The sequence below is a fragment of the Chiroxiphia lanceolata genome, chromosome 19 (assembly GCF_009829145.1).
Source record: "Chiroxiphia lanceolata isolate bChiLan1 chromosome 19, bChiLan1.pri, whole genome shotgun sequence".
NCBI classification, from domain to species: Eukaryota; Metazoa; Chordata; class Aves; order Passeriformes; family Pipridae; genus Chiroxiphia; species Chiroxiphia lanceolata.
Genome location: NC_045655.1, coordinates 10,178,176 through 10,192,144, shown reverse-complemented (window position 1 = coordinate 10,192,144; position 13,969 = coordinate 10,178,176). Strand labels below are relative to the sequence as shown.

At 48.8% G+C, this 13,969-nt stretch overlaps 1 long non-coding RNA gene across 1 annotated transcript; it reads right to left on the bottom strand.

Moving 5' to 3' along the window:
- Positions 1-3,050: 3,050 nt before the first annotated feature.
- On the bottom strand, positions 3,051-13,673 carry LOC116796474. The gene is made up of 3 exons (XR_004360373.1): positions 13,663-13,673; positions 6,195-6,198; positions 3,051-3,321 (listed from the first exon to the last, which is right to left on the bottom strand). It is a non-coding gene; the product is annotated as an uncharacterized LOC116796474 (long non-coding RNA).
- Between the last annotated feature and the right edge of the window lie 296 nt (positions 13,674-13,969).

The window sequence follows — 13,969 nt, the reverse complement described above, 5'->3', positions numbered from 1 at the left end:
CCCTTGTTTGGCAGCACAGCCCGAGCCCCCCGTGCCCTTTGCCGCTGAACCCGGAGCAGAGCGGCCGTGCCAGAGGGTGTATCCATTGTCCAGCATAGAGTGGGTGAGGCAGCTCCTGCTGCAGATGCCATATATTCCCCACAGTAAATCAGGCAATAACTTGATCTTATTAACAGGAAGATTCTTATTTAATAGATGGAATAATGCCCCCTTTATGCAGCAAAGCGCTGAAGCACACAAAGGGCCATTCACCAGCTGCCTCCAGCTCTGATCCCCGGGCACCACATCCCAAACAGGCATCCTGACAGCAAGGAGCAGCCCAAACCTTACAGGTTACTGAGAAAAACAAGGCCAGGTGGTAGTTTTTGAGTGCTGGGGGCCAGGGGAGCAAGGCAGGTGTGTGCTCAAGGTTTGGGAGCTGGGGGACAGTGTGTCACGTCAAGATTTGGGGAGCAAAGCGGTATTTGAAGTTGAAGGATAGTCCCTAGGACTGGACAGGAATGGCTTTCCAGGTCTCCTCAAAACTGTGATAGAGATGGACATTGTCTAGTTCAAAGGCTAAATAAGCAACTCCCCTTTAAGTGCAAGTAAGCAAAACCAGCAAAAAGTGGTATTTCTGAGAATTCCAAGGAACTTCACAGAAAGCGGTGACACAACTTCTGTGAGACAAACTTCTGCAGGGTGGGGGGAGGGCAAAGCTGAGAGATGCCAAGCAAAGGGCTGGTGCCCTGCAGAGTAAGCCCAGAGCAGGGCTGTGAGATGGTGTCCTGCCTGCAGACACTCTGTGGGGTGAAGGAAACATCCTCCAGCCCTGAGCAGCTGCTCACAGCCCCTCCTGTACTCCCTTCCCAACAGCAGTGTCACAGCCACGGGTGCCTCCTCTGGGCAGGCACCTCCAGATCTTGGAGCTTGGCTGGGCAAAAAAAATCCTTTTTTTTACAGAGCAATCCAGGGGAAAAAAAAAAAAAAGAAACCAAACAAAAACCAGGAGACAGGACCAGCATCAAAGAGAAAGTTATTTGTGTGTGTTCTGGAAGGAAAGGCACCATGAATATGGAGTGTCCCCTGCCAGGATGGCAATGAGTATCTCCAGCCAGGCTTCAAGAGGCTTCATCACAGTGCACACAGCTCCACTGGCCATGCATGGCTGTCCCAGAGCAGAGCCAGATGTTCTTCAAGCAGAAGAAATGAGGCAAGGCAGGTGCTGGCAACCTCGACAGCACAGGAACCCAACTCTCTTTTTCCATTTGCTTGAGACAGAAGAGGAAGTCAGAGTTGGATCCCATCTCCACACGTGGAGGGGTGAGCAGGGTGTATCAGCTCCTCCAGTGGGACCCAGCACAGCACTGGAGCACCAGGGTGTTGTAACAAGCATCTCCCAGCATTTAATTTTTAAGGCCTTTCAGCCTGAATTACTGTGCACAGGGAAAGCTGAGAGAGGAGATTTTCCTTCTCTTGCACTGGTACTTCCTGATTAGACTCAGCACCTCAGAACCCTTTTGAGACTTTTCAGCCCAAAATATTCTCCTCAGCAGCAGATGGATAAAATATCAGGCAGAAGACGATGTGTGGCTGTGACAGCAGCCAAACCCAACAAAATATTTGCTTCAAAGCAGGAAGAGGGATAGCGTGTCCAGCTGGAAAAAAGCAGGAAATGGTTTTTAAAAGAGTGAAAGAAGGGGACAGAGAAGGAGATGGTTGTGTAAGACATGATGTTTCAATTAGAGCAGGCCTGAATGATAACAGAAGTTCATGAACTCGTGTTCTAGGCAAAAGGGAGGTGTTTGATTTTTTTCCTGTGCATCTTCATCCTGGCACAGGCATCAGATGGTGTTTTATGGACAGGTAAATGGATGCAGCTATAGGAAATTATAATGCCTATAAATAGCCAGCTCTTGGAGCCTGGCCCTTGCTTTGGGCAACTTCTTTCATTCTGTCTATCTATCCATCCATCCATTTATCTATCCCTCTATCTATCTATCCCTCTATCTATCTATCTTATCTTATGTTCCAAATCCCATCAAACATTAATTAATTAATTAATTAATCAAGTGCCCCAGGATGAGGGGAGGATTTGAGGCAGTGCTCAGCCTCACCTTGGGCAGCTGAGGACACCTCCTTGCTGGCACTGGCTGCTGGCACAGGCTGCAGCTTCCTCCACCCACAGGCCTCAGTTTTCTTTGGCCTCATTGTGAGAAATTCACTCCTTGTTCTACATGCAAATCCTCTAAAGGGTTCTCAGGATGCTAAGCAGGAATTCAGAAAGAACAACAGAAAGAAGTAAGAAGGGATTTTTTTTGTTGGTTTGTTGGGGTTTTTTTGGTTTTTTGTTTTTTTGGTTTTTTTGCTTTAATTTGAAAAATAACTGGCCTTGAAACTGTTTGTTTCCCTCTGAAGACAGGAGAGAAGCCTTCTGCCAACCTCACATCACAGACCTACACCACATTTCACAGGGGGATCCCTGATTGACTCTCACGAGGGACTGAGAAGGAAAAATGGGCTCCGGTGAGTAAATCATTGCACAACATCCCCTACATCTGATTTCTGGCATTTGCAGAACATCTGTCCCTGTCCTGGTGCTTTCCTGGAAGATGCTGCAGCATGTACAGGGAAAACAGATGGGGGCTGTGAGTGGGAGGGTTGGAGAGCAGCAGCTCTGTGTCCCCCTGGACACCTTCACAGGGGTGTCCTGCACCAACCCCTCCAGCCTGGGATGGGAGGGCAGGACATGAAGTCACTGCACCCACGAGGAAAGCTAAAAGTTGAGCTGACTTTAAAAAGCACCTGGAGAAACTCATGCAAGGAAAAGGCACCCCTGGGGAGCTGTTAAACCCTTCCAGCTTAGGGACCCCTGAGCTGGGCAGCAGCTTGGGAAGGGACAGTGGTCACTTGTCACTTGTCCTGTCCTCCCAAAGGACCCCAAAAAGCAGCCAAGGGAGGTGCTGGGTTGCAGTTCTCTGGGGACTCCATTAACTCACTATGAACTATTTCAATTAACTTTGGACACGTAAACCCAAAAAGGAAAAACTGAGAAGAAATTTATTTCTTGGGAAATAAAAATTTATTTATTGGGAAGAAATCACTTTTTTTCTTTTGTTACAAGCTGGGTGTGGGCTAAGTGGTCTGGTCCATGTTGGCTAAGTGGCCTGGTCCATGTTGGCCACATGGCCAAGGCCAGGCTGGATATGGCTCTGCCTGATCTAGTGGAAGGTGTCCCTGCCCATGGCAGGGGCTGGAACAAAATGATCTTTAATGTCCTTTCCAACCCAAACCATTCTGGGATTCTGTTTTACCAACAATAGCAATGCACTTCAAAATCATCTGTTCCAGTGAAATAACCGTAACTTTCTTGAAGTACAATGTATCCAGCAGGAGGGCTGCAGGTCAAATGCTTCATTCAAAACAAACACTTCTGTTCTGTAATCCCAGAATCATTAAGGCTGGAAAAGGCCTCTGAGATCATCAAGTCCAATTGTTGATGGCTGACCTCTTCCTTCTGCAGCCTCTGTTCTGCCTTTTCTAGGAAAGGAAAATTGCCACTGTTGAGAAAAAAAATGCTGATTTGCCATTTGCAGGCATCTCACCTCAGACTCAGGTGCCCACAGAGCAGGGGTTAAACACGTCTTGTGGGGAAAATGCTTTTGATCCCATGTAGGAATCCGGAGATGGAGACCTGTGGATGGGATTCTCAGAGGCCACAGGACACCTTGTCCTCTCTGCTCCACGGAGCCCTCCCGGTTTTGTGCTGCTGCTGGATCTGCTTTTGCAGGACAGACCTCTGCGAGCTGCTGGCTGTTGATGTGCTACAAGCCACGAATGGAGTTTCCTTGAGGAACAGACCGCTGGGATCTGGAGCAGGGAATGAGGGCACCGGGGAGGGGGGGGGCAACAGGAGTCAGTGGAGGCTCTGCTCGTGCGGAAAGGCCACGGGGACACAGGCAGTGGGTGTCCCGACAGCTGCGTGCTCTCAAAGCAGGGCTCATTTGTGCCTTCTCTCCAAATCAAACGCAGAGTTTGTGCCTCTTTTTTATTTTTTTTTTAATTATTATTATTTTTGTGTGTGTGTGTGTGTCCGTTTGTTTTCCGTGCGCGAGGGTTTTGCACAACGACTTTCCGAGAAAGGAGACGCGAGACGCTTTTCTCCTCTTTCCTGGAACCCACGAATCCATCCCGCCGCTCGCTTTTTGGGGGGTGCCGGGATGCGGGTCCAGCCCGGGGTGCGGGATCAGGCGCGACATCCCCGCTCGAGCTGTGCCACCTCCTGGTGACACCGGGCGGTGCACGCGCCGAGCATCCCTGCATCCCTTCCCAAAAACCGGCCACCCCACAGATTTGCATCTCTAGGGTTGTTTTGGGGGTTGTTTTATTTTGTTTTGGTTTGCGGTTTTTTTTCTCAAATTTTACGAGCCGAACCTCTTGTTCTGCAGCTCAGCGCTGCCGTCCAAAGGCTTTGGATCCACGCCGAGGATTCACGGATGGAAGGAGAGGTCAGAAAGCTGGATCATGGCTGATGAGGACGTGGCTGCAAAGACCTGGTCCAGGTTTGGAAGCAAACGGTTCCCGGGACTCCCCTTTGCCAAAGGGACATCTCAGGATCAAGTATATTGATAATATTGAAGAAAGAGAGAAGAAAAGTAAACAGGTGTTATTCCAATATATTCCTCTCTGTTCCTCTAGGTGCCACCCTCATTGGCATGACCACGCCAAGGGGGTTGGAACTAGATGACCCTTAAGGTCCCTTCCAACCCAAACCATTCCATGATTCTGCATGATGGAAAGGTAGCCCAGCACTTTTCTCTGCAGTTTGGGATGACAGACATCTGCAACCTTTAATCCCTGTTCAGCCAAGGTGTTTCTGGCCACTTGTGCCTCAGTGCTGCCAAATCAGACTCTCATTTTTTGCAGTCTTAACACTCCACCTGGTCCTTCAGCAGCCATAAATCTGTGCCTCCTTTCTCCTTCGAGGGGCTGAGGATGCTCCCACTTCAGGGCAAGAGGGAGCATTTAATTGATATGAAAAGAATAATAAGTGTGGGCACAGATCCAACCCCAGGATTTATTTACGAAGATTTTCTGGTTATTATCTACTTAGGAACAGAGGATTTGTCAGAACAGATCAGAGCATTTTAATCAAATCTGGCATCCTGTATCTAGCAGAGATAGTGAGAGGGTGTTCCAGAGGGAAAACTCTCTCCAGCCTCTCCCAGAAGTGCAGGTATAGAGTCCAAAGTTGTGAGAAGGGGAGCAGAGGCAACACTGGGTAGAATCAGAACCAGCAGCACACGTCCAGTTCCTGCCAGACTGGAACCAGTAAAGGCAGCTTCATCCTGCCCTGAGCCTCAGCCTGAGCTGTCCCAGTGGAAGCAGAGGGGATGCTCCCCTGCTGCAGGGTGGTGAGAGCTGGCCTTGGGCTACAGCTCATAAACACAAATCCTTCTCCAGCTGAGCCCCAACACCGACCACATCCAGCTGGCTCGGCCAGAAGGACCCATCGGAGTCACATCTGGAGCCAGGCAGCACAAAATCCCCAGGCTCCACCAAGAAATACATCTTGGATATTCCCACTGGCATTCCAGTAACCATAACATCATCTGAGACACGGAGTGCTTGGGAAATGTTTGGTTTACGAAGCAGGGCAGGAGCTGCTACAAAAACAATCCCTGTTTTTAAAAAGAAAACACTCCCTTATAAACAAGAGGAGAAAAACCATGTGTGTGTATCCAAAGGAAAGAACCCTGGGAAATGTCCTTTCCCTTGCAGGATGGGGCTCTGGCAGGGCTGTGAGATGAACAGCTCCATGGTAGAGGGTGAGGGTGCACCGGGGCCATGGTGACCACATGAGCCGAGCTCCTCGATGCTGTTCTCATTTATAAATAGAAAGGCAGTTCATTATTATTATTATTATTATTATTATTATTATTATTATTATTATTATTATTATTATAGCTTGTTAAGTACATAAAACCTTCCCAAAAGAGCTGCTTTCCAGTTCAAGCAGAGCCCCTGGGATCATGTCTGGAGCAGGAACATCACGAGAAGCACCTTGAGTCTTGGAGATGGGCCTGGGCTGGTCTCGGAATAAAGGGCTCCACTGGGATTGGTGTGGTAGCACTTTAAGGATGGTCTGTCCTCACCCCACTCTGTGCACCCGTGTTTCCCATTCCTATAACAAGGCAGGGCATCAACAGAGCAACTTTTCTTGTGTTTTTTATCTCCAGCCCCTTCCCCATGGACTCAGAGGACACAGCCAGCTCCTGCACTGTCACACCATCCCCAAGCATGTGAGGAAGGTGTTTCCCACACCAGGTACAAGGACACCTTTTCATCACATCTTCCAGCTGCCCCAAAACCTCTGTGGGCTCATGGATGGGCACAGAAAGAAGAAGATGCACACCTGGAAAACACAGGAGGTGGGTCCATCCTCCCGGCTCCGGCAGAAGGAACACCATCAGGAATGTCAGGGTGGCTTTGTGTGAGTGTGTCCCACATTGTCCTTCATGCCCAGCCCCTGCCACCCTTTTCCAAACATCTCCTAGACAGCAGCACACAGGACTCTCAGCCACGAGATGATTTTTGACCATTTCTCCTAAAATCATGGAGAACAAGCTCTTCCAATGGCATTTTTCTCCTGAAAGATGCACATGGGCACATCATAGATTATCTTATCTTGTCTGAGCTCCTCTGTACCCCCTAACTGTAGAGCTCCTGCTTTAATATCTTATTTTTCTTGTCTACCTCTCTGTTGAAAGCCACGTTTTTCTTTTATCTATCCATTATTCCTTCCAAAATATGTTCCTTAATCCACAAAACTGCACCCAGTAATGCCCAGAGATCCAGGACTGAAAGCATTTCCCTGGTGAATGTCCTTTACAGAGCCAGCAGTGTCAGAGGGAAAGGAAAACAACACACACATGATCAATATTTTTTAAAATAGGATTTGAAAGCAAAGCATGAGAAGCCTCTATCTGGTTTTAATTTCAACAGAAAAAAAAATATGGCTATTAATATATGGTCATGTCACTCCACTGTAAGAACAAAGTGTAGATAAAACCTGCAGGCTTAATGAGGCTCAGGAAAAATCAAATTGAAAGCAAATCTTTGAAAATCTCTAGGTAATCTTTGTTCCATTTATCATGCTTTGGCAATCAGAAAGTAAAACCAGGCTTAACATAATGAGGAAAATCAAACAGGATTCTTTTTATTTTTTTTTTCTTTTTTTCTTTTTTCCCTGCTGCCGTAAAATCACAGAACATCATCATCACTGAAAGGGGAAAAAAGGAAGAACTTCTACCCTCCTGCCAGTGCACGGGGAATCTAATTGCAAAGGTTTCTTCCTGCGTGTCTGAGGAGATGATGCAAGGCAGGAATTTTTTAATGATGATATTTAAGCTCTCCCTGGCGACACAGAGCTAAAGCAGCAGTTCTCTCCTGAGCTGGCAGATGTGGAGGGAACAACGGTTGTTAACAAGCTGAAAATGTGAAAAAGCCAAAAAAAATTACTTGCCCTGGCATCTCCACCTGGCCAGGTCAGCAGCACAGCACTGACCCCGGCCAGGCTGGGGGCAACAGTGGGTGGGTAACACCGATGAGAAAAAACCTGTGGGTTTGGGGTGGGAGGTGCTTTATCATTCCAGACCCCTGAATCTTCCAGGCACTGGAGGGGGATCATGCCATGCACCCCTGGAGCTGCCACGTTCCATCCTGGCCAAGCCCTGCCCCCCTTGCCCAGGCATTTTTGGGGTAGACATGGGTGAAGCTCAAGGCATCGTAGCCAGGACTCCTGGTGAGTGCTGCCCCCAGCACTGGTCATCCCTGGGTTTCTTGGCCCAGTGGCAAGGGCTGTGAGCACAGAAGGGAAGCTGGTATTTGGGAATTAGGTCTCCAGAAGCCCCAGAAGGAACTGCTGGACTCTGGGATGGACGATCCCAGTTCTGACGCTGCAGGTCCTGCAGAGCTGGAGGTGGTACAAACCCAGATGGGGTATAGGATGCTTTTTATCCCTGTCACCCCTTTGCCCTCACGGATTTCTGATATCTGCAAATCTGCAGCTGCAAAACAGACTCACAGCACCGTCCTCTCCACCTGCCTCCACAGTCCCACTGCTTTGTCCCATCTTTTATTCCTCTGGGATGCAAAGGGTCATGCAGACACCACAAAGCCCTTGGGTTGGGGGCTGCTAATACACCTTGCCTGGCTCCTCCTTCCCCTCTGGGAGAGAATGTTGAAGCAGAACACGATCCTGTGGCTGATCCATGGTCATGATGTCGTGGGTCAGGCAGGAGGTCCCTGTAAAGCTGGGCACAAGTCACTGGGTGATCTCACCAGCTGCTGGTCTGGCCTTTTCCTCCACAGTTCCCTGATGCTCTCCTGGGAGACTAATTACAACAATCCCAAGCTGGCTGAACCTGCAGCAATGTGATCTCTGCAAAGCACCACCTGATCAAAGCACATAAAAAAATAAAACAGAGATATGAAACTGCCAGTTGCCCACAGAATCAAATAAAATTAGTTCAGCTCAGCCTCCCCCATCTTTCCTCGGTAGTAAAACCACTCACTATGCAAATATGTAATTTCGGGTGTGTAGGAAAGCAAGTCATTGAGCTCAGGGGTTGTGTGGGGCAGTGGGAGAGCTCTGCCCAGGGAGGGGTGTTCTGGGCTCTCTCATATCATATTTATATTATTTATATGAACCATAAATAAAACAGCAGCTCTCCACCAAGAGATAGGCAACAGGAGTAGATCATGAGCTTTCTGGGAGCTGTGGTGGCCTCATGCAGCAGCCAAAAGTCTTCTCCTTCCCATCCAGTGGGTACCAGAGTCAGGGGAGGTTTTTCCTTCCCCAGTGCACATCCATCCTCACCCTCCTCATTCCTCACCACCCTGCAGGACTGTGGAAGGTCCAGAGCAGCTGCCAAGGGTTAATGTGCAAAATATCCTGTGTGAACCAGGCTGGTTAATGAGCATCTCTCCTGCAGGTGAAGACCTGTGATGAGAACACGCTCTGCTCCACTAATGCTGGGGACAGAACAGCCCACTGAGGAGGGAGCTGGCAGGTGAAGTGAGACAATCGTCTCTCCTCAGCCGGATCGCAGTTCCAGCCAAGTTCATCTGCATTAATCTTATGCTCATTAAAATCAGTTGTTCTGTTTCTAATTCGACCAGGGCTGCCAAGCTCAAGAATTAAAAATTGATGAGCCAATGTCCCCGGAAAAAAAAAAAAAAAAAAAAAAAAAAAAAAAGAAGTAAGTTCATCCTCTCTAGAGCAGCCTGGATTTTTTAAAGCAATCATAAAAAATGCCTGGCTGCTCCTTTTGCTTGATGCTTTCATGAGGGATGGGGAAATGTCCAAAAGATGAGGTTGTGACACAATTGGGTGACTCCAGAGGCTGCTGCTTCCCAGAGGCAGCCTCACAAATGGCCTCACTTATGGGGAAATCCAAAGACAGAGTCATATGGGACAGACGAGCTCTTTCAGTTCCTCTTATCCTGCCTCAGTGTGACTGCTGCAGTGACAGAGCCCACCCTGCAGAGCCCGGGCCAGGCTGTCCCCCGGGTTTTCCTGCAGCGAGAGCAGGAGCCTGGGAATGCTGTCAGCAGTACTTTGCAGCACACAGAACTCTTGGCCACCCCCGGAGCCACCAGAGCAGCATCAGACCTACAGCAGAGATACAGGACCTGGTGCAAACCCAGCTCTGAGCAGTGGGAAAAGCAGAGGCACCACATCACACCAGGTCATGCTCTGGGTGGCCTCCAGCATCCACTTCACCCCTCGTGCCACCTCTGTGCCAATCCAGCTTCCCAGCACCCATCCAGTTATTCCTGCCCTTGAAGCCTCTGTGGATAACAAGGACAGTCCAGGGTGCAGAGCAGCACCCAGGAGGAACATGTGAGTTAACAGGAAAGTAAATAATGACTTTTTAATTGCACATGTGTGAGTGACAGACACGATTTCTGGTATGTTCCTAATTAAGGTCATCGATGACAATAGCTGGGGAGCTGCAGACAAAGGCACTAAACACCATTTATTGGAAGCAGACAAGAACTTGGAAAGGGCTCTCCAACAGCCAAAACTAATATTTCACAGAGAGCCAGAGCCTTCCCTGCCCACATAAACACCCACAGTCTCCACTGGCCTTTGCTGACCCAGGCTGGAGGGATTATGCTGAGTTGTCTGGGTCTCTCTCCACAAAAGCTGACATTTTTCCCCATAAAAAAAGCACCATGTTTACAAAGTAAAGCTCAAGTAGGAAAACACTGAGCCAGGCCAGTCCAACCCTGGGAATAGGTCAGGATTAACTCCTCTAGAGCCCAGCAGAGTTTGTTTCCTTAAGAAGAAGGAGCATAAGTAAAGATGGGTTGTCAGTTATCACAGTTATTTATAGCAGGCATAAATTCCCTTCACGATCTGGATAAATACCCATTAGCTTTTGAGGTGATGAATCAAGTATTAATTAACCTGCCGGGGGAAAAAAATAATGTGGATATTAATGTTTTAAAGGGAAGCTTCCAGCTGAGAAAAACAACAGAAGAGAATTAGTCTGAACTTTTCAAATAAAACCTTATTTTATTGGAAAGGAGCAATGGGCAAAGAATGAACCTTGGCCCTTAGATCCCACCTTCCCTCTGTCCCACTCAGGGACCAGCTGAGCCAGCTCTCCACAGTTCCTGTGGAGACCAACGGGGCTCAGCTTGAAGAAATACAAAATTAAGAAAGAAAAGAGAAATATTGCTGAAGAACGAGACTGTTTTCTAAGCAAAAATGCCAAAATGAGATGTGACACCAAACTGGGCAGCAAAAAGAACCCAATTTCCTGGTGGCACCGATACAAGACCTGCAAGACCACCACAGCATCCAGCTCCCTGGGACGGCCTGCCTGCATCCTTCCTCCTCCCTGCAGAGCAGGGCAGCTTCCAAGGGACATAAATCTGAAGTTTGGATGATTATTTTGCAAACTGAGACACAGCCCTCCTGCAGTGAAGGGGGGTATGGTGCTCAGTGAAGCACAAAGTGTCCTAGATTAGATGTGGTCTTCAGGATCACCTTCCTTTGCCTGCGCTCCATCCCCACAAACCTTTAACACCTTCAAGATCTTCCTTAATTTTTTTTTTATATATGGGGGGGAAAAAGCATATGCAGCCAGCCTGTTCCTGACCATTTTTAGCATTTTTCTTTCCCTCTGCATATTTCCCAGCTCTCTACCCACACATACCCACACTACAGACAAACCCTCCTAAAAAAAAAAAATTGAGAGAGGTCTAAAAAAACAACAGCAATCCAGGGCGTCATCAACTTCCAGAAATGAAAACTGGCTTGTGAAACCACAGCCTCTTTCTGTTGTTGTTGTTATTTTTTTATATGGGGATTTTTTTGCAGTCTTTTACAATCTTGTTCTAAAAAATGGCACGAATTTGCTCCTTCCTCACCCTGCTCAGCCCTCTCTCTCTCTCTCCCTCTCCCCAGCTATATTCAGAAAGCATTTCTCGCCAGCCTTGCTCATCTCACATTTCAGGGCAGAGCAAATGTTTGTGCACCGAGGGGGGCAGGGATGATGAGTCAATTAGACACCTAATAAAAATGTGATTTAGAAAATTCCCTTCCCGGCTGCGAGCGTGGCAGTCACCAACCAGCCCGCCCAGCGCCCCCCTTGCAGGCAGAGAATGGTTTCCTACGGTGAAACCTCTCTCAGCCTTGCATTAAATGTCACGTAGGATGAGGCATCTGCCACTGAATGTGAGAGACACCATCACAGCTTAATAAATCACGCTGCCAGAAGGACTCTTGTGCCATCACCACTGCTCTTTTAGCCAGCCAGCCTTCCCCCTCCGTATGCTCCCGTTCATCACCGTGCCCTGCAGCCCTCACGTGTTCCAGCTGATTAGCTCCTCCTGGAAAAGGCAGCCAAGCTAAGCTCTCTGAGCCCTCTGGTCCTGCAGCCACCTCTTCTGTTGTTGCCATCACTCCAGCCACGATCTCCCGAGCCTCAAAGGAAAGCCCAAGGGATGGACCATTTGTCATCCACGTGCCACTTACGATCCCGACAGCACCCACCGCTGCCTTTTCCAGGCACGCACTAAATTGGAGGGTGGATGGGAGGGATGGTGCCTATTCCTTCTCCTTGCAGATGGCCAGGCCACAAAGCACCCAAGCAGAGCCACATCCTTCCTTCCAACCTCCTCTCCTTGGACCGCACCCAAACCACCCACCAGTGGAGACGTGTTGGACCTGCACGTTCTCCCACGGTGCATAACCTTCCCTCACAGTCCACAACCCTCTCTTCTCCTAGTGCCTCCACCCTGGCAACACCTCGAAATGTGCTCATTTCCCATGCATGAAGTGCAGTCTGAGCAGTTTTAGCATTTTAGGTTAGATTTTGATTCCGTGGGACTGGTCGGGTTTAGACGAGGAAATGTTAAAAAGCCTCCCCGAGCTTTGGCACGTCTGAGCAGCATCATTTCGAGCAGAACACAGCACTGCAATATTCATGCCACCAGAAACCAGCTCCATATTAAAAAAGGGCTGAATTTTTTAAAATGTGACAGTAAAACCAGCCGTTTCATAACCAACACCCCTGCAGGATGCAACCAAGCTGGGTGGATGTTACAAAGGAGCACAGAGGCATTTCTGGGACTGCACCAGCCCCCTGCGAAAGCTGCCACCAGGCACGTCAGCCAGCCACGCTCAGCAGCAACTACTGGGGCCAGTAGCCAGTAGGACTGGGATGAGGACTGGTCTGGCTGTGCTGATCATAGTCTGGAGTAACCAAAATCACAGAGGAGTGGAAGGCCATAGGAGCATGGAATGCTCGTTTCCATCAACAGCTTTACACCCTTCCCACAATGGAGCTGGTGGTTTCCTTTGTAGGACAGATGATTCTGTTGCAACAGGAGGGCCCCTGTTTCATCTTGCTCTGGATAAATATGCCCAGTTTTGTGGCTGGGTAAAGTAACTAAACTCATTATTCAATCAAACTTGCCTGGATTTTTATTTTCCTTTTCTCCAGCGATCCCAGGGGACACCAGGAGGGGTCCGGGCAGGAGAAGGCTCTGAGAGGGCAGCAAACAGTGGCCAGAGGGCTCCAGACCCCAGACAGGATAAAGTCCCTGGATTCAGTGGCAATGCCAGCAAAACAGAACAGGGAGAGCATGAGCCAGGTAAGGATTTATCAGCCATCCCAGAATAATGCATGTATTTTCCAGTAGACAAGTCTCCTCCTTTCCCCAGCAGAGTCCAGCCCATGGGAGTGCTAGAACAGATATAAAACCCAGGCTTCTGACTACTTGCTGGAGATAGCACATCCCAGAGTAGCCAAATGCAGGGGAAGGAAGGATACTGCCCTTGGATCCGTCCTTTGCAGCCATGAAAACAAGTTAATGTTCGTGCAATTAGTGACCATTATTTGCCTCACATTCATAAAAACGTGAGGAAAGATGCATGCATTTTAATTAAGTTCTGGGAGAAAAAAATGTATACCTGGCTAGACTGCAGAGAGATGAACTCATTACTTCATCCATGTCTCAGGCTGCTGCCTATTTTCCCCTGCAACAGAACGATCAGCCTGGGCTGCAGACGGGGACTTTAAAAAGCAAATAATCCTCCTGAAAGAGCCAGGCCAGCACTCTGCAATTCCTGAATCCCTGAACTGGGAGTCTTCATGCAGCCACATTTCTAGTGAGACCCCTGGGCAAGCACTCAGAAAGCCAAAGGGGGGAGCTCCCCAAATCAGGGTGGCAGGAGGGGTCACTGATGGAGCTCACTACGGATTTTTCCAGCAGCCAGACGGCTCCTGCAGCTGCCAGACTTTTCCATAGATTGGATTTGCCCAGGTCTGATTTTCTGCTACAGGACCAGCCCAGGCCTGAGCTGCCCTTTTCATCTCAGGAATGCACAGCTGCAAAAGTGAGGTCGAGGTTCCTCTTGCAGGACGTGGCTCCAGGAGTGGGGATTTGTGCCCAAGCCGTTGAGGCCACG